The sequence below is a fragment of the Lepidochelys olivacea genome (genome assembly GCF_965140295.1).
Source record: "Lepidochelys olivacea isolate rLepOli2 genome assembly, chromosome: 7".
In the NCBI taxonomy this organism is placed as follows: Eukaryota; Metazoa; Chordata; order Testudines; family Cheloniidae; genus Lepidochelys; species Lepidochelys olivacea.
Genome location: NC_140417.1, coordinates 96,064,181 through 96,090,648, shown reverse-complemented (window position 1 = coordinate 96,090,648; position 26,468 = coordinate 96,064,181). Strand labels below are relative to the sequence as shown.

The following is a 26,468-nucleotide window of genomic DNA, read 5'->3' as shown; positions in this document are numbered from 1 at the left end:
GGTCTGGTTTGCCTATTGTTTGAGATCAAGAGTTGTTACAATTACATACTCAAACAAAACTGGTTCTGCACTTTCTAACAGTATTAATAATGTTTTTGAGTACAAATACTTCAGTTTAGCTAGTTTACAATTCATTTATTATTTTACATGATGGAAATTTCTTAGATTTATTGCCAGAATAAAACATTACCTTGAAAATATTACCAGGGATAATCTAATTCAGAATATGCTGTAAAACTGATGTCTAAATAGATCAAAATTGCCTTTGGGAGCAATTCCATCAGAACAACATTCCAGGTTCAGTCTAAGAAATTTGATTGATTTTGATGAAGCTCTATGATGTTAGATCCTGTGGTTAGGCTATAATTGCTACATAAATGTAAAAAGGATTTAAACAGGATTTAAAGGATTTAAATTGGAATACATTATTTCAATAATTTTTGTATTTTGCTGTCTTTATGCAATTAAATGCACATTTTTAGAAGACAATATGAGCTGTTTTGTATAATGAAAACAATAGATTTTAAATTGCAGCATCATGCACTTCCTGAATCTCAGCACATTCCTATTAGCTTTATGGTACATAATTAAAAAATTAACCCCATGATACAGAGTCAAAATTATACCGTCATTATATGTTATGTTTTCTATTATTTGGTAATGTTGGCGTTGCTTAGTAACATCAGTAGACTTGGTATACATTCGACAGAAGTGAGAGTTAGAAGGAAATTAATGCTGCAGAGAAAACCTGGGTATTCTTTTAATTTTTGAAAATCTTAGTGATGACATTTATTAAAGGGTCTAATAAATTGGCTGAAAATCATTTTAATTTAGTTGAGTGTGGAGCAGTTAAGGGTTTATTTGAACTCTTATAAAATCTATTTCTGAGGGAGTTCATAATTTATCTTGCTTCAGTCTTAAATAAAGCACTATAGGGTCAATTTAACCATAGTAATAACATTATAATTAATAACACTATTTGCCACTTCTGTAGTGCTTTCTGCATGAGGATTTCAAAGCACTTGACATGCATGAATTAACTCACTGCACGCCAGTGAAGTGCAGTAGGTATAGAATTCCCATTTTACACAAGGAAATTGAAGCACATGCTTAAATGCTTTGATGAATCAGGGCTTATGTGACCTGTCCCAGGCTGTATAGCAAGTCTGTAGCAGAACCAGAACAGAACCCAGGGCTTCTGATTTCTACTTTCATGCTGTTACATGACAATTGCTCCCCCTCTCATGGCAACAGAAGATTTATGTTGAACTTGAGAGAAAAGACTCAGTATCTCAGGGTAACAGCCAATTCTTCTACAACATTTGGCTAAGTATTTTAGTTGGAGATGCAAAAAAATAGTAAAATTTGGCTTCAAGCTTTCACAGTCTGTAATACAGCTCTGCAAAAATAGTCCCTTCACTGGGGAATCTGGCAAAAAAAGCAGCAGCAAAACCAAACATTTTCGTGGGGGTTGGACTGGGACCAGAGGAAGCAAACTATACTTTGTTCTTCCCTTAACAATTTTCTTGTAAATCAAAAGCCGTTTTTGGAAGTGAACAAATGTTATTTCACTGTGAAATTCCGTTACACTAAGGATACCAGCTCATTCCAACACAGGCCACCAAGCAACCTCAAGATGATAGCTTTCAGACATTACTAAGGGCTTGTCTACACACACACAAATTGTTTCACTTTAGCTATACTGGTATAGTTCAAGTGGTACAACCTTTCTAGTATGGATGCATTTATATGGGTATCAAAGTTCCTTATACCGGTATTGCTTATACCTAGGTATGGAAGGCGAGTAAGATATACCACCATAACTGCTTTCACACTACAGGTTGTAGTATAACTATTTCAGTAAAAAAATCACTCCCCTAATTGAAACAGTTATGTCGATATAAAAACTGCATAGACAAGGCCTTACCTGGTCTGGATTTGAACTGGTGAACTCCTTTTGCCAAGCACCTAGAGGCTCCAATGAAGATTAAAACCCCACTGTGCCAGGAACCCCACAACCAAAAACCAGTCCCTGCCCTAAGGAACTTGCAATCTAAGTATGTCACATGAGACAGCTGTTGGACACAACAAACAGACCTGTGGGCTAGGGTTGCCACGTGTCCGGTTTTTGACCAGAACGCCCGGTCGAAAAGTGATACTGGAGGCTCCAGTAAGCGCTGCTGACCAGGCTGTTTAAAGTCCAGTCGGTGGCACAGTGGGGCTAAGGCAGACTCCCTGCCTGCCCTGGCTCCATGCAACTCCCGGAAGCAGCGACGTGTTCCTGTGGCCCCTGGGGAACAGCGACCATTGGGAGCTGTGGGGGCGGTGCCTGCAGGCGTGGCAGCGTGCGGAACCACCTGGCTCCTCCACTGAGGAACTGCAGGGACATGCTGGCTGCTTCTGGGAGATGCCGGAGGTAAGTGCCGCTTGGAGCCCGCACCCCGAGACCTCTCTCGTGCCCCAATCCCCTACCCCAGGCCTGAGCCCCCTCTCGGAGCTCGCCTCCCACACTCCAGCCCCCTGTCCTGAGCCCCCTCCTGAACCCCAAGCCCCTTATCCCTAGCCCCACCTCATAGTCTGCACCCCCAGCCAGAGTCCTCACCCCCTGAACCCCAACCCCCTGCCAGGTGAAAATGAGTGAGTGAGGGTGGGGGAGAGCAAGCGATGGAGGGAGGGGAGATGGAGTGAGTAGGGACAGAACCTTGGAGAAGAGGCAGGGCAGGGATAGGACCTTGGGGCATGGGCGGGGCAGAGATAGGGCTGGGGCATTTGGTTTTCTGCAGTCAGAAAGTTGGCAACCCTATTGCGGGCACAAGGGGACAGTGAGACAATTATGATTAGTCTAACAGGCAGTGGTCACAGCACATCAGATGTCTAGCCATTGCCAAGCGTTTCATAAACATCGTGGTAGAAGTGAGCTTTGGAGAGATCTGAAGCAAGATAATGTATTAGCTTTGCAGATTTTTATAGGGGCTCCTCTAATGCCTAAGGGTTGGTTTTGGAGAAAGTGCAAAGGTGTTTGCAGGAAAAGTGGCCAGTAACGTCTGATATCACTGGCAAGGTAGAGAACCTAGTTCTTAGGGGGAAATTAACCAAAACATGTCCTTGTCTTTAAATTAAAAACCACAACACAAGACACAACACAGCTGTTTGATAAAACTGAAGTGGACAAACCTAGATTGCACAAGTTATCATAGATGCTGGTATGCTAGGTGGTGAAAGTGGAGCTAGTCACATTAGGTAATACATGCAAATCTGTTTTCACTTAATATTTTTTATCCATTTCAACAAAACAGGCAACCCAATAATCCAATGCATAAAACCCGTTGCTTAGTATAACTAAATATGAATTTATTCAAATCCAATAAAGGGAAGAATAAATCTTTTAATTCTTAGCAATGAGACATAAAAGTAATGGGACCATCAAAAGTCATCATTGCAATGCCTTTATCTCCCTCTGTAGAATAATTTGAGAAACTTCTTAAATACTCAGCATATGTGCAATTGTTACAGCAAAGAGTGCCTATCTTTGCTTGATTCCTTCCATTCTTAAATTCAGCTACCCTTATGTGCATAGCTCAGAGATGTCCAGTCATAGAAGAGGAATGAAAAAGGGTAAGGAGCAGGACAGAGCAATAAATGCCACAGAGTAATTTGAGCAGTGACAGGAAGTGGACTGGTAAAATAAAAGAATAGCATGGAAGCTCTAAAGAGAGACTTAAATCAGAGTTACAGTAGGGAACATGAAGGAGCTAGACAGGTGAAACTGAAGTCAGTGCTGCAACATTTTAAGCAGAGAATAATTTCTTTGGAAGAACACCACATGGAAATGAGAAAATGGTCAATATTAATAACTTTTTAAACCCAACTATTCCATGAAGCTAAAAATTGGGACAGAGTACTCACACCAGCAAATCTTTCTGAGCATGAAAGAACTGGTAACTATGGCCAAGATCCTCAAAGGTATTTAGGCACCTAACTTCCACTGAAATCAATGAGAGTTAGGTGCCTTAATACTTCTATGGATCTAGGCCTATAATCCCATGTGTTTTCTCAATACTCCACCACCATCTTAATCACAATGCTACTTCCATTCAATTCAATGGGAAAACCAATTGATCTGAAATGGTACAGACTCAAGTCCTTAACTCCCATCAACATGGACCCTGGAGAATCAGACCCAAAAAGGAAAAAGCATTTGTATGCTACAAGTACGATACTTTCTATCATAGATTTCATTGTTTTTTTCCCAACTATGCCATGGTTGAGATTTATCATAATTCTGAGGTTATTCTTGTTTCCATGTGCATTCAAAAACTAGTCAGATAGAAGTGGATGGGAAAAAGCCTTGTATGCAAGAATTTTGGAACTCCTGTTCCCTCAGTATTGATGTCAGTTGTGAAAGTATGAAAGCACTGACCAGGAAAAAAGGACACATACTACTTGCCAAAGGGAGTAATGCTCTAACTTTCGACCTGAAGCTGCTTTCCTGAACATCCACAAAACTCCCACTCAGTTTGGGTTATGCAAGGAATACAGGACAAGGGGAGTACTAAGAACTGCAGATCCCTGTGATATTCAGAGTAACAGACAGAGATAGCAGGGTATACCGTTGCCAATGGATGTTAATAATCTTAACTACAACTGCACATCATCTATTTCATTTTACTTAAATTAAAATGTGTGTACTTAAATTAAGGGGTGATGGGGAGGGGAAGCATTAATAAAACATTTTCTTAAATGATGCATTTCCTATAAATATGGTATAAAAGAACCCACTGAAATGCTTATCAGGAGCCATAAGCCATCTTAAGACATCTCCTGAGAATGAAAAAAAGTCAAAAGGTACATATTTAAACTCAAATTACTAGACACAGTATATATTTAACCCAGAGCAGGGTGAAGAAGTAAACCATTTACAAGTTCTAACATTAGCAGTAAATTTATTTGGTTGGATCTTTTGTTAACGAAACCGCATTTCCATAACATCCCACAATCACCAACTTCCAGAAATAAAAAAGAAAATAGCTATTTCGTGGCTACAGATAGGAGCCGCAAAGTAATTGCAATTGGCTGCAGGCTTCCCTCTTACCAGGTACACAGACTATAATGAACTAAAAAAAAAAAAAAGCTATGGAAGGTTAGCATAAACTATAAATACATTAAATACCTGGCAGGTGATGTCAGCAGATTGGAGTTTTTAAAAAAGTTTACTTCCCTGAGACTAGAATTACCTTCTTCTAATTATTTTTTCTGATAATTTAAGATGCAAAATTGCCTGATGCTATTATAACTGCCAATTATTTATATTCATTCACACTGCAATAGATTTCTGGGCTAAGTGTATCTTTTATAACCTAATCATTTTTATATCACTATGATATTTTGAAGATGAAAAATAAAATCTTCCATGTATGTATTGTTGTATTCTAGTCTTGGTAAATTCCCTTAATGTGCTTAATTCCACATAACCATGCAAGTACAAAACATGTCTTCATTGCCTCTAAGTGGGGATAAAAAAAAAAATCTCTTAATATGCTATAGCCTGTGGTCAGACTAATACAAACTGACAAGGTCAGTTTGAAATGTTGGTCTAAACCAGCATGGGCATATTTCAAATAGAATTATACTCTTGTTTAAGATTACACCTGTAACTGTCAATTATACTTCAGGACAAATGCTTTAATTAAGCAATAAAACATGACAGGCAATGCTTTAAGCAAAATAGTAGTACACATCAAGTGCAAGATGTGACGATGTTCAGTTTCCCACAGGCTGTGGTTTTAGGCCCAGTCCTGCAGTTCTCACTCAGGCAACCTCCCACTGAGTAAAGATTGCAGGATCAGGTCATTCTACCAGTGGCATGATTAATTATATTCATCCACCATCATTCTGAATGAATACAAAGGGCACTTTGACAATCCCCAATTTTTGGGGAGAAAAAAAGATTTGTTGTGTAGGAATCACGTGACATACTCTGAAAATCAAAGTATAAATAATTATTAGAATCACAAGAGGGTGTCAGTCACTGATGGCTTACAAGAAGAGGCCAGCTGGGCTCCACAGGACTACAGGACACCAAGAACCCAATGGACCTCCTCCCCAAATCTATGAAACTGAAGACCTCCAAGGTTTCCCACAGAGTCCTTTGAAAAGGCCTCAGCTCCCAAGGAAAGAAGAGTGGAGCACAAACTTTCAGTGCTCCAAACTGCTGGGAATCCGGTGACATTATTGGGCAAAGGTTCAGAGATGTTTCTGGAAGGGAGGTCCTGGACTCTCCAGGAATGGGGAGGAGTTGGCTGTAGGCAGGGCTGGGTAGAAAGGGATAAACACTTCTACTAGGGCAATTAAAAAAATAATTGGGCAGAAACTTGTAAGGAAATAATTGTTTGCTAATGTTTCTACCCCTTGACTTTGTATGCCATGTGCCTTCAGAAATAAAAAGCTAATTTAGAGACTTATAGCTGAAATCACAGTCTCAGGACAATTGTTTTCCTTTCCTTTCCATCCAATATTGATCCCAACTTACCCAGTCCTGCTGGCCTAATTCCAGTACTGCAACCAAAACCTAGTGTTGAGAGTAGGAAGGGTCAAATCAAATGATTTAACACGTTAACTGAATATGAATCAGTCATATTAACTGAACCAAGTACTTCAGAATAAGTTTGGCTCATATTATGTGAGTAGTATCCAAGAGCAGCAGATAGAAACAGCTGATAGCACTCCTAGTTCTGCCTGGGCTCAGCCCAGCCAGCAGTTCCCATCTGAGCTGACATTGGCTGGACCATCTCTCTTCCCTGGCCTCCTTTCCCTGGAAGCTCCCTTCCCTAAGGACTGTGGGAGCAAAGATTACCCAGTGCTCCACGAGGGGCATGAAGATCCCCAGGAAAAGAAGTCGGTCAGGCCAGGCTGACTCTTTCTTCCCTTCACACAAACTATCTCATCCTTTCGACAGGTTCCAAGCATCCCAGTGCCAACACAATACCTCCCTCTCTCACACACACAGACTCATCTTTAGTTATCGTCTTAGGGGATTGCTGGATGCCTTGATGCTCTTCACCTCCACTCTGTTTGGGAGCTATCTGCCCCCTTTTTAACTCCTAATACTGTGGTATTTCACCCACCCTGCATCTTTGGGTTAGCAAGGTATCTTCGTACAAATTATTTCACAGGCTTTAAGGCACTAAAAATCGTAAATCCTGCAACACCTTTAAGTATATTGGCTACTTCAGGTATTCTTGAAGTATGTACACACAGGTTCATACGTTATTTTAGGCAGCATATGTAGTGACACAAATAATGCAGGCTGCCTGACACTTCCTATTATAAGACCATGTTTTCAGTTGCTTATAACTTTGCCAAACTTGAACTGTTCATGCTGAAGTTTTCCATGCTCGGTGTCTGCTTCAGGCTCAGTTTTTGGGTAAGTTTAAGCAAAAATAGTTTAGTAGTTTTTCAGAAGAAGACTAAAGAAACATATCGGTTTTGCCCATGTTGATGAATTGGTGGTGGTATTATTATTTAGAAGCTCTAGAACCTCTCTGGTTTGGCACAGGGACCTGAAATTTGGCAAGGGGGTTGCGCTGGGGTCAGGGATTGCCATCCCTGTGAAATACTCTCTCCATATGGCCAAATTATGAGAGCCTTGGAACTCTCACAGATCATGCACGCTCAGTAGGGAGTTGCTAGGTTTTGGCAGAGAAATTCTGTCTGCACAGGGTATGCCCCTCCAGAGCTCCTACATGTGACTGCACTGCTCATGTCCCATCCCCACACAGTGACTCGCATGTTCCATCTTGGGACTGGGCAGGATTTTCCCCTGTAATTACTCTGAGCTGCTGTGGCTCCAGGCACCAGAACTGAGGGCAGGGAGACTCTCTCTCTCTCATGTTCTCAATGCTCTCTCTGCTGATGCCCGGGCAGCGAGGAGAAAATAACTGCAGCCTGATTTAGAATGCAAGGCAGTGAGAAGGACAGGGAGAGAGCCAGAGGAGATACGAGCAAAAGGAAAACAGTGGGTGACAGTAGTGGTGGCAGCAGAGGGGGAGAAAGACTTGGCAGGGAGGTTTAATAGGAGCAGAGGAAGGAATGAGGCAGGAGCAAGGATGTTGGGGGCAGAGAGAGGCCTGGAGGGGGCAAGGGGTTAGACTTGACACTTGACAAACTCCCCTCCAGATCCTGGAATTAAACGTAGGAGTCTTACTCCTGAGTGTCAACATTCCTCTGTGAGAAAACAGCTAACAAAGTGTATGTCTGATACTCCTCTGCTCCACATACTCAGCCTGCTACTACTAGTATCCACATACTCAGACTACTCCACTCTCTCAAGTTGCAGAGGTCTGTGCCTTGGATCTAGAGGTCCAAACCCTGCTGATGACCCAAGCTAGTGGTCAGTATATGATTCAACATGGTGGAATTTCTATTTTTTCAGTTTTCGTAGAAAAGTAAGAAATTTGCATTAAAGAAATGGTAAGAGAATTTTAAGGTTGCAAGGTCAATGACTCAAAAGTTAGGAAATGCCAAAATTAAGGTTGCCTGTGCAACCTTAACCCATACCCCGTATGAGAGTATTTATGAGATAGTCTTTAATTACATGATCACATTTTTTTAAATGTTTTTTCCCACAGGGCCCCTACCACAAAACAGGATAAAGCACCATCGTTCCATGGACATATTATCTTGAGGCTAAAGGATGTAGCTCTATGGTTCTGAACAGGGAAAACAGATTTTTTTTTCCTTAACTTGAAATGTATTTGCTTTTGTTGCTTTATCAAACCAGATTATTACAGTAAGGTTACCAATCTAGCATTTACACTGAAATGGTGGAGGGGGAGCATTAACCATCACTCAATAGAACTAATAAGAGCCCAATTAATTCATTTGGTGTTAGGCGTGCCTGCTTAAATTCCTATTCTACCACGCTCTGTGACAGAGGTTGCAGCCAGCTCCATGCTTACCTCCTCATCATGCACTTTAACTACAGGGACTTTGGCACACATGTTTGGGGAAGCAGGGTTTCCCCTTTGGGTACATCTACACAGCAATTAAACCCCTGCAGCTGGCTTGGGTTAGTGGTCTTGGGCTCACGGGCCTTGGACTGTGGGGTGTAAAATTGCAGTGTAGATTTTTGGGCTCTGGGATTCCGTGAGAGGGGAGCCCAGGCTCCAGTCTGAGCCTGCAGGTCAACATATCAATCTTTAATCTCACAGCTCAAGCCCCATGACCCCGAGTCAGCTGATACATGTGCCTCAGATCTTTAATTCCAGTGTAGATGTACAGTTTGATTTGCAGCATGTATTGAAGGATGGGACCAGCGTGATAGCCTAGGACTTGGGGGAGACAGATTGCCTGCTTCACCACATACTTCCTGTGTGGTTTTGGGCAAATCACTTAGTCTCTCAGTGCCTCCATTTCCCATCTGTAAAACAGGGATAATAGCACTGGGTGTTGTGAGGTGCTCAGTTGCTATAATGTCTGAGGCGCAGGTAAGTAAGTATCTAAGGTAATAAAAGTTAACCAACTACCATGCAAGCCAGATGTAGCTTGTAGTCTTAAATTAGATAATATAAAATGATCAGAATAGTAAATGATCTCTGGAATTACTTGAAAAAAATAGTTTTATTTCAAAAGGATATCATCAACTTGATCTGGAGAATTACACTCTAAACAGGTACTATTTCCGTCTCTGAATCCCCGCTAAATATTGTGGTATTACAATCACATTTTCCTATTTATTTATTTTTTTAAACCCACACAACAGAGGAAGATGACTGATCTTTTTCTCAGGAGAAACAGTGGGCCCAAGTATATATCAAGCATTGTCAAATGCATAAAGGAAACACATTTAAAAATACATTTCTCTCTTATCTTACAGTTTTAGTAATTGCAGAAACAACATGAAGTAAAAAAGAAAAAAAAAGGATGGAAGGAAGGAAATTTAGACAGAAGTCAGAGTTTTAAATTTGAGGAAAGGACGTCAGGATCTAAACCCACCAAAGTATGTTGCTGCATTTAGAATTTTAAATTTTGTTTAACACAATCGGCATCTGAGCTACTTTACGTGCCAAAGTTCAGCCAAGTTTGAATTAAAATATCGGCATTCCAAACCCCTCCAAAGCCCAGTTGTATTAATGGAGACATTGACAGACGAGTAGCTGTAGCAACACTGCTGGATGCCACATAATTAGAGCTTGTAAAGTGTGGGCTTTGACAAACCTTTCTGCTGACTCTTACTTCTCAACTTCTAGGGGGTGGGGAGGGGGAGAGTATGGTATTAAACTGTGAATTAGGTAAGAGAGCACGAATACCCTTAGCTTCACACTACATCTAAGGCTTGTTATTTAGGAGAAATTTCTCTATCGCATCATTAGGGTTCAGTCAGTTGTTTTGCTGGTTATTGAATTTGATGGGGGTTAAGCACGTGTATGTAATCACAGAATCATAGAATATCAGGGTTGGAAGGGACCTCAGGAGGTCATCTAGTCAACCCCCCCTGCTCAAAGCAGGACCAATCCCCATTTTTTGCCATAGATCCCTAAATGGCCCCCTCAAGGATTGAACTCACAACCCTGGTTTAGCAGGCCAATGCTCAAACCACTGAGCTATCCCTCCCCTTTTACATTTAAATAAGAGCTTAAAGATAGAATTGTATGCTCTGCAAGCTAAAAACAGAATTAAATCAGAATTAACTGTTTTTCCTGTGGATTACATTTGACTTTTTTTAAAAAAAATGTTATAGTGTTAAACAGGATTAAGAGTAAACCAAAGCACATTTGATGAGAAACCTCCAAATTATCCAATGATGCTTTTAGTTTCCCACTTGAGGTACATGCATATATAGAGAGGAATGGTTCCCTTCACCCCAATGTGAATCAAAAATGGCAAAGAATACACCTATACCTATAAATGGCAAAGAATTCATGTTTGATATCCAGGTGATCTAAAACATAGCTCCATCCCTGGGTCCTTTTGAATGATAAATTGACCGCACCTTGCGTAGGGCAGAAAAATGTGATGGGAAATGTTTTATACATTTCTGTGAAGGAAAAAAATAGAATTTAGGAAAACTCTTTCTGGGCTCAGATCCTGGAAATATTTAAGTACATGCTTAACTTTAAGCATATAAGCATATAAACATAAGCATATAAGCTTAGACCACTGAAGTCAGTGATATGCACACATGCTTAAATTAAGCATGTACAAAAATGTTTGCAGACTCAACACATAGTGAGCAAACTTTCCTTTAAAAATAAATCAAAGATTTTAAACTGGGATTTTCAAGAGAGTCTGAGGGAGGTAGGAACCCGAGTCGAATTTACTTTCAATGGCAATTGGGTGTATAACTCACTTAGGTTCCTTTAAAAATCCCACCCTAAAGTCCTCTGGACTATGCCCAGAAGAGCCAAGGTATTCTCTTGTAAGACAAAATAATGAACTGAGTCCTAGGAAGAAAGCAGGTAACTGTCAGAGCTTAATTTTTCCTCGGTGGTTTTTTGTTTGTTTTTTTGTTGGTTGGTTTTTTGATAACTTGAGAGCCAGGGATGGTGACCTTGCTAATTAATACTCTGCATATGCTTGGAGGTCACTAAAATCTGGAAGTAGCCTCTGAAGTGTGCTACTGTCTATCACTAACTTCCTGCCAATACTGGGGGTTTATAAACAAAATGATGTATTGGGTGTTACTAGTACATTTTGCCTTGTGCCAAACATATTTATGTGCGTAAACTGAAGGTTTCTCAATAGCTGAACACTAAGTGTGTAATATGTATTCTATAATTTATGAGCACTAAGGCCCAGATCCTGAAAGGTATGTGAAGTGGGTTGGGTTAGACCTCATCTAAACTGTTGACCTCCACCCTTCTTAAACCAAACAGTGAGAACAAGCTAAACAGACCCACTTCAGCAAAGAGGGTATATGACCCTATACAAGAATTTGGACTTTGTGCTCCATATTGTCTGTATGCATACACACATATAATCAGAGACAGAAACAGAGACACAGCCAGGCAGGCAGTCTAGAAGCATAGTAACATGGGCCTGTGACAAAGGAAAGAGAAAAAGCTTTTGGGAGTGTAGAGTGTTGGCTGGAAAGACAGGCTTGTACTGGTGAACAAAGCAACAGTCTCCTACTATTTGATTCCTACAGTGTTCAGAGGAACAGAACCTTGTACATTTCTGATAAATAAACAAGATTGCATACAAAAAAAGTATTCCATCGTCAATTTCAACACCAACTGGAACAACGCACCTTTGACTAATTGCTCGGGGTGAAAAGGGGTAATAAGTATTTAGGCACCTGAAGTCCATTGAAATCAATGGATGTTAGGGGCATAAATATCTTTGGGGATCTGGGCCTAAGCTTCTTTAGGTGAAAATTACCTGCACCTGGTCATGCCTGGTCAAGTCAGGTCAGGATTGAAAACCTGCTATCGCTATGACCTTAAGCGGTACAACCTGTATTGGTCAATGCCGAGTGCTGGGTGGCAGTTAATTAACCCAGAAACCTCAGGAAGCGCCAATGGCTTCGGGCTGATGAGCGCCCGAGGCGGGTAGTTGAATTCTTGATGGAGGAAATGCCATCAAAAGGCGGATGAGCAAATTCACTCAGTGTTTTTGCCAGTGACAGCCACACAGGACAGATTGGGTCCTTCAGCTGTGGCTGATAACCAATCTAGGAGTGGAGCCCCGAAAGGCAGGCAGATGGAAGATCTCCTTTGCTCTGGCAACTCCTGCAGCATAGCTGGTTCCAAATGTATCAACTTCCATCCTTCCTTTGGTCCAAACCAGTAAAGTCAAGAGGGGGATGCTGACACATGGGCAAAGCAGCGCCTCCATATCAACTGCCCAGGCTATTGCAGCCACATCACATGGAAAGGAGGCTCCATTCTTGCTGGCAACATGGAGACAACATGGAATGTGGCAGTTATGGGTTAAAAGCTGTCACTTGATTGGAGTAGAGGAGGGCACCACAGGTCACCTTTGACAGTGGGAGGAATCACTGCATTCCATTGGTCAGACACCACCCACCACAAAGCCGGACAGCCCCTAGACAGTTTGGTGCTGGCCCGCCACAGTCTGCTCACCTCATGGGGATACGTTTGGCTACACCAACAGTTGAATGGCAGACGGAAACCTTGCACCTGGCAAAAATAAGAAACCAAGAACTTTCCGGCTTGACAGCTGGAATATCAGGACCATGTGTCCGTGACTGACAGACTATGACGAACTACAATAAACAAGCAGCATACAGAAGTCAGCTTTGATAGACTGTGAATTGTACAAACTCAATGTTGATAAGGCAGCACTTCAGGAAACAAGATGTTGATGCTGGTTCTGTCCAAGAGGCCAATTACACCTTCTTTTGGCAAGGTAAAAGCAGATAAGAAGATCATCTGCATGGTGTTGGTTTTGCTGTTAGAAATAAGTGGGTAAAGCTCCTAGAAACATCCATTGGGAAGTCAGAGAGTATCATCTCACTTAAACTTCAAATGACCATCGGTTCTGTGAACATCATGAGTGCCTATGCACCAACACTCAAATCTAGCCCCAAGGAGAAGGATACATTTTATGACTTTGAATCAAGTTGTCAAAAGAATACCATCAGCTGAGCAACTTTTCCTCCTTGGTGACTTTAATGCAAGAGTCAGTGCAGCCAACAACTCCTGGCCAGGTTGCCTAGGACATTTTGGCATTGGCAAGATGAATGAGAATGGCCAATGACTTCTTGAATTCTGAGCCCAAAATCAAATGTGCATTGCCAATTCACACTTTACAGGAAAAAATCACCACAAAGTGTCATGGCGACATCCATGATCAGGCCACTGGCACCAATTACACTTTGTTATCAACAGGAGGAAAGACCTACCCTTAGTGCAGAACACTCGCATGTTCCACAGCGCTGATTGTGACACTGACCACTCCTTGATTATTAGCAAAATGAAGATTACAACCAAGAAACTACATAGAGCAAAACCTAGGAGCAAGCCCAAAAATCAATGCTATTAACACCAAAAACCAGAGGAAATGCCGGGAGTTTATGAAGGCTTTTGAATTTAGCATGCATGGGAAGTCATTACCAGAGAAGGCAGAGGAATTCTGGGCAGATTTAAGAACAACAATCCCTGAAACAGCTGCATTTTGAGGAAAGAGACCATCAAAAAAAGGACTGGTTTGAAGAAAATGAAGCGGAACTATTATGTCTCATCAACATTAAGAACACAGCCTATCTGGAACACAACAAGAAGCCAACAGAGAACACCTCAAAGAGACTTCGACATGCAAAAACCGAGATACAGCAAGCAAGCAGACGCTGTGCAAATCATTACGGGATCAAGCTCTGTGAAGACACACAGATCGCTTCAGACACAGGAAACCTCAAAGTCATGGATGACGGCCTGAAGAAAACTCTAGGTCCCACTGTCAACAAGGTTGCCCCTCTCAAATCGCACAGCGGTGAAACCATTACAGATAAAACCAAGCAGTTGTCGAGTTGTGTTGAACACTATTTAGAGCTATACGCACAAGAAACATCACCGGACCAAATACCAACTCTACAGGTCACGCCAGAGCTAGATGTGGAGCCCACGGTAGAAGAGCGAAGCAAGGCCGTTGATTTGCTATCAAGTGGCCAGGCTCCTGGAAAAGACGGCGTCCCAGCGGAAACCCTCAAGGGTGGGAGAGACAGCCTATTACCATATCTTCATCAGCTGCTACTTACGTGCTGGAAAGGGGGTAAGGTACCACAAGAGATGTGTGATGCAAACATCATTATTTTGTATAAAAATAAAGGCGAAAGGGCGATTGCAACAACTACAGGGGTATCTTGCTAGTAAGCGTAGCAGGAAAAGCTTTTGCAAAAGTCGTCTTAATGCGCCTACAACAGCTGACGAATTGTGTCTACCGTGAATCACAGTGCAAATTCAGGGCTGAAAGATCAACTACAGACATGATATGTTCTCTGCATCAACTCCAAGAAAAGTGCAGAGAGCAAAACCGACCATTGTACATCGCCTTTGTGGACCTAACCAAAGCATTTGACAGAGTCAGCAGATCAGGTCTATTTGCAATCCTAGAAAAGATAGGATGTCCACTACCCCTGTTAAGTCTTATACATTCATTCCACAACAACATGAGAGCAACTGTCCAATTTGATGAGTCCACTTCAGACAGCTTTGAGATGCAAAGCAGAGTGAAGCAAGGATGTGTTCTTGCCCCTACACTATTTGGAATCTTCTTCTCAGTACTCTTGAATTGTGTGTTTAAGGACATGAAAGATGGAGTGTATCTCCACACAAGATCAGATGGGAAAATCTTCAACCTGTCCCGATTTAAGTCAAAGACCAAAAAGTCAAAAAGGTGCTAATCAGGGAACTTCTATTTGGTGATGATGGTACCCTTATAGCTCACAATGAAGATCTATTGCAAGAACTCACGGACTGCCTTTCAAGTACCTGTCAGGCATTTGCTCTCCCCATTAGCATCAAGAAAACAGTTGTATTTTGGGTTCCACAAGGTCCTTCAATTACCTTAAATGCAAATCAACTAGAAGTAGTCCTATAGTTCAGCTATTTAGGTTCTATAGTGACCACCAACCTCTCACTGGATGAAGAACTATATGTTTGCATTGGAAAGGCTGCCACCACCTTTAGAAGACTAACTAAAAGAGCATGGAACAACTCAAAGCTTACCATGAAGACCAAAATGCTAGTGTACCAAGCTTGCCTCTTCAGCACTCTCATGTGTGGTGGGGAAACAACTAATGCTCATCAGGACAAAAGGTTGAACAGTTTCCATTTATGTTGTTTACACTGCATACACAACACCAAATGGAAAGATAAAGTCACCAACGCAGAGGTTCTTCAAAGGGCAAATTTACCAACTGTTACAGCCCGGCTCAAGCAAAGACGACTGCGCTGGCTGGGCCATCTGAGTAGGTTGGAAGATAGACAGATACCCAAGGACATGCTATGTGGGGTGTTATCAAAGGGAACAAGAACAACAGGATATCCCAATAGGATATCCCATAAAGACACATGCAATTGAGATATGAAGGAATTTGGAGTTGATCCTGACCAATGGGAAATCTTGGCAAGTGATCGTAACAAGTGGTGTGATTGTCTCCATCAGGGTATCACAGTCCATGGCAAGAGCTCACTCCAACAGCTTGAGGAGAAAAGAGCCCATAGAAAGCAAGCAGCTCCCGACCAAGGTACATCCTTTGCAATAACTGCCAAAGATCATGCAAATCTTGGATTGGTCTATTCAGTCACATGAGACATTGCAGACTATCTACATCATAGGCTGCAATTCCCACCATCTCTCACAGACGAAAGGATTCCAGCATCATACCTGCAAAGCCCAACAGTATGTTTAATTTCCTTTAGCACATCTTCACTTTCCTCTGTAAATCATTTCTGCCTTAACAGATAAAAATCATTTCTGTTTACAGCTCAAATCCATCCCCAAATATAGTCTGCCCCTCCAAATGTATTTAGTGCTGCTTCCCTCCAAATCAACTAATGCTGCAACTCCAATCAGTTGCTCTCCCTCTACTTTTTAGAAAGGTTCCTCTTCCTTAAGCCTTTTTTTTCATTGCTCTTTTGGGTAAGTTTGAGGCCTTTGGCCAGCTCCTCCTCTTCACCTTAGCACTTTGCTTTTAAGTCCCTGTACCCCTGATCTTAAAGGAACAGCTTTTCAGAGGCAATCCTATTCCTCTTTCCCATTCTGTGAGAAATGTAGCAGACTCCAGTACTCTGCTCCCCTTCTCACTTCATCAAAAAAGAACTAGTGGACACTTGAATCGCTCTCTGCCCTGTTTCCCCACTTCTCCCCTGTTCAAGAAGTAACAGTACTAGGGTTGCTCCACTCTTGTCTTCTCCACGGGAGCAGGTTGAGTGTCAGAACTTCAGCTCCACAGGAAATTCTCAAACACACTTTCACACCACTCTGGAACAAAAAATAGAATTTTCAAAGTTTCCTATGGAAGAAGAAAGCCAATTTTTTTTGTTTTGAATCAAAATGTTTCAATTCAAATTTTGAAAAGAAATAGAGCCTGGGAGCCCAAGTTCCAAGACTCCCAGATCAGCCATGGCTCATAGGGATATTAGACTCCCAGGTCCTCATCAGCCCTAGTGGACAGATTAGCAGAACCCATTGCATTGAGGGGAACCGGGTGCCTAGAAGCCCTGGGAGCCATGGCTGAGCCAGGAGCATAAGCTTGGGAGATCAGGCTCCCAGATCCATGGAAAGACCCCAAGCAGGGTTTTCAGAGCTTCCACGCCCAATGTTGTGGAGCCAGGAGCTGATCCCTATCTACAGCTGGGGCTCCCAGAGCTTCCAGTTCTGGGAAGTCCAGGAGTCCCCAACCTTGGGGTTGTCTGTCCTGGAGCTGCAGAACCTGGGAAGCCTGGAGTTCCCAGCAGCTTGCCAGGAAAGTGGGAACCTGCCTATGGTTTGTCAGAAGTTTGAGTCAAATAGACTTCTGAAAAACATTTCTAATTAGACGAATTGGCATTTTCCAAGAAGCCCCACTTGGTTGGAAGCTTCCTGGCCATCTCTATTCTCCAGAAGAGCCTGAGCTTGCCTCCCAGCATTCTTACCTGGGAAAAATTTCGTATCTATGTGAGCAAGTGGACAAATGGGGCCAAATTCTCAACTAGTGTAAATCATCACGTCAATGGAGTTATGTCATTTATACTAGCTGAGGACCTGGGCACATGATCTTTTCAATCACAGACTATGATTTATGAGCCTCTTTGTGTGGGCTGTGAGAAGGGATCCAGTATTGCCAAGCCCAAGCATTCAAAAATGATGAGACAAAAAAAAGTCTTCTGGTTTTTGAGGTTTAGGGGTGCATTTTGGGCTGAGATTTTAAACTTTCCTCTGCAACCATGAGGAATAGGAACAATTTTTTAAAAAATTAAATCTGGGATTCTCCCCTAAGCACATGAATGCAGAAGCTAGGGCTTTCAGAAAAACCTCAAATATGGTGAGATCCAATAAAAGTCACAAGAGCTGGCAATAGTAGCTGAGGATGTCAAGAAAGAAAGTGAGGAGGCATAGCCGATGGGGAGATCTGGGCACAGCAAGATAACCTTCTGCATTGAAACAACTGCAGTAAATACCTACTGAATATGATATAGGGGAATGTGCCTTTCACAAACAATTTCATATTATACTTCTTGTTTCAAATGTGAAATTACATGCTACTTTGGCTATACATGGCACAATGAACTTTAGCTCATTAGTTTTCTTTAAACAATGCGAAGTATTCTGGGAGACCAGGTGCTCAGATATTATAGACTTGATTAACGGGGGGCGGGGGAGGGAAATGAGTGGTTTGGACTGGTCATGGGTGAACATGGTTTGATAAATACCACTCTAATTAATCTGCAAAAAAAGTGGCTGTCATATTTGTTGCTCTGTTACCAGCAGTTTACACAGTACATAAATCTCTACTTGAACCCACAGAAAACTTAAGAGTTTTCATGCACACGTTCAACAACTACAAAATGGTACCATAATAAAACATTAGACAGGCATCATATTGATGGGACATCCAGAAAATGCCCAAATAACAAACCTCAGACATGATGTAATATTAGAAATGTATTCATGCTTCTTAGGTAACACAGAATTTTATAGCATATTTTTTTTCATAGTGAAGTAACAGAGTTGGCAAAACTGTCAAAGCAAAAACAAAACGAACAAAAAAATCAAAGCACTAAAATGTTTTATTTCTGTTTCAAGCTAACAAAAGACTGTTGCTCTCCATGACTGGTATTATATGTAACAATCTCTGGGGCTGAGGGAGAAGAGAGAGGAAAGCACACTTGAAAGTGCTGTTCTATTTTGGTCCTATCCTTCTAATCCAGTATCTCCCCTACTTTCCCCCCTGAGTTTTCAAATACAATGGAATATAAACTATTAGAAAAAGCTGAAGTGTAGGCTTGTGATCAATCATTCTTTCTATCTTTCATTCAGTATTTAATAAGGGATGGAACTCCAATTTTTCTTATTGTATGGATCTCAAGCCAAGCATTTCCTCCCCCGTTTGGTCCCTTTTTTAGGTTGATCAAGGACAAGAAAATTAAAAGATCTATTTTGAAGATCAGCCCCTGCTTCTCTTTTTAGCCATTTTTTCTCTTCACTATTGAAGCCTTGTCATGTGAAATGGAAAAAAGGTCCTGGTTTTAAATGTACAACCTTCCTGCACCTCTCACTCCTTATCCTTCCAACCACATAATCACAATAACATGCCCCATGTTAATGCCATCCTTGTAGTGTGCCATCTCATTCTGCATGTTACCTTTGAGCAGGTCATTTTCCTCATGTTCTCAAAGCAATCTGAATTTTCCTGCAGGGTTGGCTCGGCAGAGCTATTTTCAGCATGTTTGTGGTGTCACTCTTCATCACCTGCCTAATAGTTACTTTCAGACTTAAAAAGAGCAAAGGCCTACAGGTGAATGGCAGTTAATTTCAAAGCTTGGTGAGACAGAGATAAAAGCATAAGGCCAACATTTTCAGACTTGGGCACTTAAATCAATAAGGAGAAATTCACGCTGAGTAGTGCCTTATTCCAGAAGTAGTCCCATTAAAGAAAATGGAGTTAGGTAAGAATGGCAGAAGCTAGTCCATATTTAAAAGCTCCTGTATAAAAGTGGTCTGGCTTTTATAGATGCTGAGCACCTGCAGCTCTGATGGCCTAAATATGAAGGTAGCTGCCTGACTTTAGGCATCCTCATTTGAAAATAGTGACCCAATCTTTACACTGACCATTTCAAACAAGTGTATTCAATTTGACTCTTGGGGAAATTCCTTTGAAAAAAGTCAGAGTTCCACTAGGTTTAGGTAACTCTTTGTTAAACAGTTATGGTTGCTGGGATTAGCAGCAATACCTGGTCACTGGGAAAAGCTCACCCATACCAGCATGCAGTGTTGGTAAGTAAAGATTTCTGTGGGAAACGTTATCAGTGGAAACATTAACCTATAGCAAATGGCAGAGGTCAAAGAACTACTATATAATTCCTGTTCAGGTAATTCTTGAGAAAACAGAATTTTCAAGTATTGAAAAAAATCAAGTGGTTTATAGTTGTTAGATTAAAAAATATCCCAACCCTGAGAAGGCTACCTATCAGTGTAAGAGAAATCAGACTGTCAACTGGTGGGGAGTATTTCTATCAATGTTGAACCTGAAATAATGTGTTTACTTCTGGTTTTGGACCTCTTAAATATGGATTCAAGGACTGAGTACACACCAGTATTGGACTTTGCAATGTACCACCAGGAGGGGGCAGTGGTCTGCTACAAGTGCAGTTCCCTGCTATTAAAGCTATTAAAGGGAGCTCCCTTCTTTCTGTCTCTGGTGGCTATCCAGACCAGGTTGAAGTTGTATCAGTTTCAAAAGGATTAGATAACCCCGGTTTCCTCCCAGTTCATATTCCCTCCTTCATTAAAACAGGTTCGAATATCTCGGCTGTCATGTGAGCTACTTGCTGAGGGTGAGCTGCTGCATTTGTCTGCACAATTATTGCATCTAAATTCCCTATTGCTGGTAGCTAACTCATTATTGCGAAGTGCTTTCCCATACAGGCAGTATGACGAACTTTTAAATAATTTCCAACACACACATTTTCCTTTGGATGGGTTCTAAAAGCACCATCCAAAACGCAGGGCCCAAATTCCATGAGGGGCTCAGGGAGCTAAGGGTGCTGAGCATTTTGCATGAGACACTGAGCACATCTCTGCACCCCAGGTGCAATCCTGTGAACAGGTGATCAGTCAAACCCTCTGTAGATTTGATCGTTTTTTGCTTTGCATAATATTATCCTCTTGATCAGCATCGACTCCCATTAATGACTAAGGAGGAATGTCCATGCACTGAAAAGAATATTCCCTATAAGCAGCAACTGCACCACATCTTTTAATCTAAGACAGCCACCCAATATTTCAGAAAATTCTGCTGGGTTCTGCTCTTTCAGAGATAATAAAGCAAAATTTAGCTTTTCATTTTTTGCTTTGCTCTATATCTGAATATTCTTTGTTTGAGTTGAGCTGAAATTCAATTTACAAAACAAAGATATATTTTTTAAAAACTTATTTTATTAATTGGTGCTGCAGATTCCCCCTCTCAATGGGAGGAAGTATGGTCCTGTTAGTAAGTCACTGGATTGGGAATTGAGAGACATGGGCTTGTTTCTTAACTCTACCACAAATTTCCTGTATGACCTTGGAAAAGTCACTTAATCATCTTTGTGCCTCAGTTACCCACCTGTAAAATGGGAATAATACTATTTCCCTACCTGTCAGGAACGATGAAAGGCTAAATTCATTGTTTGTGAAGTGCTCAGATACTGTGGCCATGAGTAGACAGAAACAGGTTATAAACCAATGACTGCTCCCATATGACTATTTCTTAAAGGTCATTACAAATAGAGTTTTACCTTACAAAGCATCATTACTTCAGAAGCTTTATAGCAATATATTTTTAGATGCCTGCTCAGCAGTCACTGTTTCAGTTTGTGAATTGGATCTAGCTCTGAAACTGCTCTCCAGTTACATTTTAAGAAGTACTTACTACTTCACCACAGCCAGGGTGTGGGTGGGACATTGTAAAATGCTAACATTTCCTCTTCTCCAACAGAGTCTCAGCTGACCCAAAGATTCTTTCCCCACTCTAGCAAAGTGGCAGATCTCACAAGATATCTTGGCGCATTTCTAACGAGTACTACAGAGGAGCTGAATGTCGTGGTACAAATTGTACCAAATGGTAACAATGGAAGGCACAAGGGAGAGGGGTCCTGGAAGTTAAATTTAGAGGGTCAGGAAAAGGATTTAAGGCAAGGGCCTCGTATTCTCTGAAAAGCTCCTAATTCTACACTCAGGCCAGCTAGACAGGAGAAACCTGGGGGCTCTCAATGCATGGATGCAAAAGGCAGTATAAAGAAGAAGGGTTGAAGTTCATTCAGCATTGGGAAAGGAGAATCTATATGGAAGGGATGAGCTCCACCTTAACTAAAGTGGGAGCAGACTGCCAGAAGAAAAAATTAACAAGTGTTAGATCAACTATTTAATATAGGAGCTAGGGGGAAAGCTGACAAGTGGAGGAGAGCAGTCAGGTCAAAGACATCTGCCAGTTAGCCAAAAGCAATATTATATCTGTTAAAAGGCAGGACTAATCAAAGCTGAACTGGAGGAGTGGATAGGTTAACATCACAGAGATATTTGCTAGAAAAATAATGGGGTCAGTTAAGGAGTTAAATAAAAAGCAAGCAAGCAAGCAAATAAATAAATAAGACTAGAAAAGTCTATGTAGCAAAGTGACAAATATAAAAGCAAAAAAGGAGAAGGGTAAGTGTACTTGATTTATGTATGTTTTGGGAATACATGAATCCTTGTAACAAACCACAGTCTTATTACCTCCGGTAAATTCACTTAGCTCCTACCTAATCCCTGCCAGGGACACTGGTCTTTCTGCCACCTCCCAGGAGAAGTTCATGGATGGTTTTGTTTTAAATTCAGAGAGATGACATTCCATATACAAATTTGCTTAAAAAAAAAATCAAACTGAAGTAATTTAGCAATGGATGTGCTTCTGCATACCTTTGGATGGCCAAAAGCCTTACTGCATGCAGGGTGTTCTTATAGTTGGATGCAGCAAAGTTATAGCTGTGTGGATCCCAGGATATTAGAGAGACAAGGTGGGTGAGGTAATATCTTTTACTGGACCAACTTCTGTTGTTGAGAGACACAAGATATGCCCTGAGGAGAAAGTCCAGGATATGAACCTTAGCACTCTTAAAACCACTTTCACCAAACAAGGACACTCCAGCAGTTAAGTGGATCACATCATGGAACAGGCCACCCAAATACCCAGAGAGAACCTGCTTTAATACAGAAATAAAATTACTTCCAACTGCACACCCCTAGTTGTCATCTACCACCCCACACTGGAACCCATATGGGGTATTGTCAAACAACTACAACCCATGCTCAGTAGGTACCCCATCCTGAACTAAGTCTTTCCTGAACCCCCACTTCTGGCTGTCAAACAACCCTCCAATCTTACCAAGCTCATTCTCAGAAGCAAGCTCCCCACAGACGAAGTACACACCAACTCAAAGCGACACCAGACCCTGCCAAAACAGATGCAAAACTACAGACATATCTCCACTGCTACAATGATCCAACATTCTCCACAACACACCTTTCAAGATCCATGGATTTTACACATGCCTATCACAACAAGTGGTGTACCACATCCAGTGCAGTAACTGCCCCAGTAACAATGGTGTGAGTGAAACCAGACACACAATCACTACTCTCTTCTAATGAACTCACACAGGAAGATGATAAAAGACAGAAACACCACATCACCTGTGGGTGAACACTTTTCACAAGTGATCATTCTATGCCTGAACTATCAGTCCCCATCCTTAAAGGAAACCTGCACAACACTTTCCAAAGATGAGCCTGGGAGCTTAAATTCACAACTCTGCTAGACACTAAAAATCAGGGACTGAACAGACACATTGAATTTCTGGCTTATTATAAACAAACAGTCTGTAATCCACTAACCCCCCTTTTTGTCCTATGAGTGCATAGGTATTAACACACCACTGTACCTTGAATGGTCCCTTACAATATTTGCCAACTACTGATTGTGCTAAACAATCTCTTCCATCTTGCATTTAGCTGTGATGCTTAGAATACCTTCCCAGACCGCAAGAATCGCTCCTTGTGGCTCAAAAGCTTCCCCCTCCCCTCAACAAAATAAGTTGTTCCAATAAAAGATGTTACCTCACCCACCTTGTCTTTATAGTTGGAGACCAACTCACCAGTGCAGTTCTCACACTTACCAACACTTCTCCATCAGTGCACTGAGGCTGTATGCAAAAAAAATTGAGGACTAATTTTTTGCAGCTGGTGACATATTTTGAAATATTGCTGTGCTCTGTGAGAGCCTTATTTATATTTTGAGACAACAAGGAAAATATTCACTTGTTTGGAAAGATAAATGTGAAATCTATTTAGGTAAAAAAGTGTCTGCACTGAAATCCTAGTATCATTGATTATATCGTGTCTGCTCTTCTTACTTTCAATGAGTTTTTAGTCCTTCACTGTTTAGTCATTTATACACAGAGTGCTTTATAAACACCGCAGAATACTATTTCAACATTTCAGTCCAGTCCAGTGAGAAAAGCGTTTACTCATTATAGTGATGTCATGTTTAGTTTTGCAGCTACAAATAATAACCTTTTCTGAATTATTGATTATATATGTTCAGTTCTTTTACCTAAGAAATGTATCCCAGGGGACAATAAATCTAGATTTGAAATTTAATTGGGAATTATACAAATATGGAAGAGTTATTTCTGTTTATAACATACACTTTCATTGCTTTTTTTTTTTTTTTTTGAGTATGTAAGCTATCAATTTCTGATGCTAGCACTTTTCTCTTGAAAAAATGGTAATAGCTTTTCCTCTTGAGAGAGGACAGTATTTTATCTAGAAACCGTAAATCTATACTTTACATTTTCTAATGCTGTATTTTCATCTTAGACACATAGCCTAGCATTATGTTTTTTCACCTAAAATATTTTCATGCTCATGTGCTACTTATTTCTTTGGGTTTCTATCAATATAAATTTAAATGTTTCAGCTAGCAACTTTAAATGTTAAAGCAACTTTAATGTTAGAACAGGTTAAATTTCCTTCAGAATTTTTCTGTCAAGGGGGAAAGTCTGACATCAATATTCTTGGAAAATACTTGTCACACCTACAAACTCCTTAGTTGCTAGGGGGACGATACGGAATTCCACATAGCTGATGCATTTGTTGAGATTACAGAGGTTGAGGATAGGTCTCATCCCTCCCTTGGCCTTGGGAACTAGGAAATACTGGGAGTAGAATTCCTGTCCCAGATGCTGCAGGGTGACCTCCTCTACAGCCGCCAAAGCCAGCAGAGACTGAACCTGCTCAAGGAGCAGGGGCTCCTATGAGGGGGGCCCCTGAAGCGGGGCAGGGTGGGGAGGAAGGATGGAGATGAACTGAATGGCATAACCTGACTTGAAAATGCTCAGGACCCAGCTGTCTGTGCTAATCAAAGTCTCAAACATTATAAAAACAAGCCAGCCTGTCCCCAAACAGAGAGGACAAAGAGGAGGTTACCACTGGGTCATTGTCCTGGACACACAAGTCAATACTGGCACTTGCTGGATGCCGGCGTGTATGTATGTGTGGGTGGGGGGAAGATGATGTGGCTGGCTAACCCCAGAACTGGAGGATCTCCTCCTTTTGGATCTATGGCCCTTCCAGGAGTAGTCCTGCTACCTTAAAGGAAGGGAGGACTGTCTAAAAAAATGCTGAGAGCGGTATTGCTGTGTTGCTACTGAGTGTTAGAGTGGCATCTCTTCGTGGCCAGAGTATATTCTCCCAAAGAATGTAAAGTAGCTCAGGAGTCTTTAAAAGAGTGCAGTATTTCATCTTCTGAAAAAAAAAAACCTGGCCATCAAAACAGTAAATCCTCAATGGTTTCATAGAATCATAGAATATCAGGGTTGGAAGGGACCTCAGGAGGTCATCTAGTTCAACCCCCTGCTCATAGCAGGACCAATCCCCAATTAAATCATCCCAGCCAGGGCTTTGTCAAGCCTGACCTTAAAAACTTCTAAGGAAGGAGATTCTACCACCTCCCTAGGTAACACATTCCAGTGTTTCACCACCCTCCTAGTGAAAAAGTTTTTCCTAATATCCAACCTAAACCTCCCCCACTGCAACTTGAGACCATTACTCCTTGTCCTGTCCTCTTCTACCACTGAGAATAGTCTAGAACCATCCTCTCTGGAACCCACCTATCAGGTAGTTGAAAGCAGCTATCAAATCCCCCCTCATTCTTCTCTTCTGCAGACTAAACAATCCCAGTTCCCTCAGCCTCTCCTCATAAGTCATGTGTTCCAGACCCCTAATCATTTTTGTTGCCCTTCGCTGGACTCTCTCCAATTTATCCACATCCTTCTTGTAGTGTGGGGCCCAAAACTGAACACAGTACTCCAGATGAGGCCTCACCAGTGTCGAATAGAGGGGGACGATCATGTCCCTCGATCTGCTCGCTATGCCCCTACTTATACATCCCAAAATGCCATTGGCCTTCTTGGCAACAAGGGCACACTGCTGACTCATATCCAGCTTCTCGTCCACTGTCACCCCTAGGTTTGCCGCATATCAGGAAAAATACCCAAATTGTGCAGTCATGAGGTCCTCCTCATGGTCATAGGAGGCACCATAATTCTGGTCATGGCATCCCCGCATGTCCACAGCTGAAGTCTTGGCCACCATATAACTTTCCACAGTGAATACCGTAAACTTTTCCCTAAAGGGTTCTGGCAATTTGTCTGCCAACTTAGACTTGGTCATTCAATTGACAAATTCATTTGTAGAAAGAGCAATGCCTGCTAGTTCGTGACGCACAT

At 41.5% G+C, this 26,468-nt stretch overlaps 1 pseudogene across 4 annotated transcripts in view; it reads right to left on the bottom strand.

Annotated features, from left to right (window-relative positions):
• Window positions 1–26,468, bottom strand: part of LOC311524477 (heparan sulfate glucosamine 3-O-sulfotransferase 1 pseudogene) — a 106,904-nt pseudogene that overhangs the window by 9,512 nt on the left and 70,924 nt on the right. Inside the window, exon 1 of one of the 4 annotated variants that reach the window (XR_014714707.1) lies at window positions 22,600–22,625. The exons of the other annotated variants lie outside the window; for them this stretch is intronic. The product of XR_014714707.1 is annotated as a heparan sulfate glucosamine 3-O-sulfotransferase 1 pseudogene (transcript). Of the gene's footprint in view, window positions 1–22,599; window positions 22,626–26,468 lie in introns of those variants that run through there. 4 annotated transcript variants of the gene reach the window in all.